General features: G+C 35.0%; 1 long non-coding RNA gene across 2 annotated transcripts; it reads right to left on the bottom strand.

Annotated features, from left to right (window-relative positions):
- Positions 1-852: 852 nt before the first annotated feature.
- On the bottom strand, positions 853-1,686 carry LOC111077183. Of its 2 annotated transcripts, none has more exons than XR_005967996.1 (3): positions 1,431-1,686; positions 1,072-1,377; positions 853-1,014 (listed from the first exon to the last, which is right to left on the bottom strand). It is a non-coding gene; the product is annotated as an uncharacterized LOC111077183 (long non-coding RNA). The 2 variants fall into 2 exon arrangements; XR_005967995.1 differs by having other exon boundaries at positions 1,072-1,361.
- Positions 1,687-2,289: the final 603 nt, after the last annotated feature.

The raw sequence follows: 2,289 nt of genomic DNA, 5'->3' as shown, positions 1-2,289 counted from the left end.
ATTTGAGCGAAACGTTTACCGTCTCGTAAGTATCACAAAGTCACAAAACAATGTGGGAAAATCATTGAAGCAATGAAGAAACTCATGAGAATTGTTTTGTTTCCTAAGCTTATTTCTAATTAGTAGATAATTTACTTATAAAATGATTTAAGTTTGTGTTAAACTATTAACTCAGTGTAGTTTATTTATTTGTTATTTCTTACATTGATTGTTTTCATATGTATTGTTTAAATTAAGTTAGAATCTCGTGATTTTAGCTTACTGATAAATTTGTTGAGTGTTTCATCGCACTTTAGGCTTTCATTAAGGACTCAATTTTATTCAAAGATTTAATAAAGTGGCATCTCACAAGAATATAACACTCATAGAATTTTAAATGTTCAGAAATTAGAACCGGCCAGCTTAATGTATTGAGCTAATGTTAAAATAAAAATAAAAAAATGAATATTGGTAGTTTTATTATTGATTTTTTATTTAATTTATTATATTTTTTTATTTTAGTTTTGGTTTTTTTATGAATTGTTTTGTAAAAGAAAGGGGTAATAACTTTTCAGAAATTATAATAGCCCGAGGAAAAAAGTGGCTATCTTTTTTGAGATTCCACTTATATTATATTATATTATATTATATTATATTATATTATATTATATTATATTATATTATATTATATTATATTATATTATATTATATTATATTATATTATATTATATTATATTATATTATATTATATTATATTATATTATATTATTATTATATATTACTATTTTTTACATTTTTGTTAAATTTTCTTTTCTTTGAAAATTAAAGTTTAAATTCTATCTCATTTTCCTGGTTAATATATTAACTTATAAATCGTTCTTACAATATTATATATTCCTGAAAATACCATGATTTTTGTTGTTGGACTAAACCCGAGCTTCTGAGTCATAGGTTGTGTCAGGACTGGCTTCCGCTACACGGTATTGAGGATTTGGTGATGCTGCAGATCCTTTTGCGTTATTTCCTTTCCGAAAGCTGAATTGGGAAGGGGAATAAAAACGGTATAAAACTCCACATAAAATATATAAATACCTCGAACATTTTATTTTAAAATTAAAATCAATCTTTCTTTTGTGTTTGGGTTCCTCCTGATGTACCGTTTTTGGCCTTCATTATCATTGCAGATAGCCAAAGCTCTCTGCTCGGCAGCAGCTCCTGGCGCAGACACAAAACTGTTGGCATTTTAATGGTCAAATAATATTACAGTTGCAGGCGGCATTTGGCATTTTGTTGAATCTGGAAATCTTTAGTCCAAGGCGGTGTTAACATCGCCCCCAAAATTCGTGACCAACAAACGGAGGAGTTCTGCCACCAGCTGCTGCCTGAAATCATCATCATCTGAAGAGTAGATATACATATACATATATGTATATGTATGCATGTATTCGTACCTGTGAATGTGAATGTGCATGGGGCGCATATTGGGCTTAAACAATTCCAATTCCTATATATTCAATTATTGTCTTTCTGCTATTTGCTCGCTAGAGATTCAAGGCGGATTCAAGCCAAGTGCAAGGAAAGTAGACGTCGCCGTTTGAGCTCTTCATTCGGCAATGGCAACCGAGGGGATGCGCTGTAAATACTGTTTAATCGATTGGGTTTTATGCAGATGATATTTTTGAGCTGTGAAGCCATTGAAATGCGCATCTGAAAGCTGAAAGAGCGAGCTTTGGAGATAAAAACTTACAGAAAAATAAAGTAGCATATTCCCAGAATTTCCACTGTCGACCTTCCACTCTCCTGAACTTTTCTAGCGCTCTTTTTGTTGATCTAATAGCCCAGACACGTTGATCTGTGATTAGAAGATTGATCCATTCATTTGTCAAATTTCTGACAGTTCTCCAGTGCACTTTCCATGTGGCAAGCCATATGCTCTCGCAGCTTAAGTGTAGAACCCTTTTTTTTCTACTACTACCACTACTACCGGCGGCAACGGGCAACGGCGGCTGCTGAGTCAAAAAGTTGTGGCTGCTGCTGCAACTGAAGAATGCAACAAGAAGCATTGATTTCAAATAAATTTTGCTGCCGGCCAAATTGTATGCCGGGTTGCGGCTCTTTTCGGGATAGTTGTTTGCTCCATCGATGGGTGTGGGGGCAGGCATCGGATCGGGTATTGGGTCTGGGTCTGGGTCTCTCGATTCGTGCCGCTTGCTGCTGCTGCTGCTGCCAGCCGCAGCTGTGGGTGTGTGTCTTGGGTGCGCGCACAGAGACAGAGGCAGAGAGAGAGACCCAGAGATAGTATGGAGGGGA

Source organism: Drosophila obscura, unplaced genomic scaffold (assembly GCF_018151105.1).
Source record: "Drosophila obscura isolate BZ-5 IFL unplaced genomic scaffold, ASM1815110v1 contig_200, whole genome shotgun sequence".
NCBI lineage: Eukaryota > Metazoa > Arthropoda > Insecta > Diptera > Drosophilidae > Drosophila > Drosophila obscura.
This window is presented reverse-complemented; position numbering and strand designations above follow the sequence as displayed.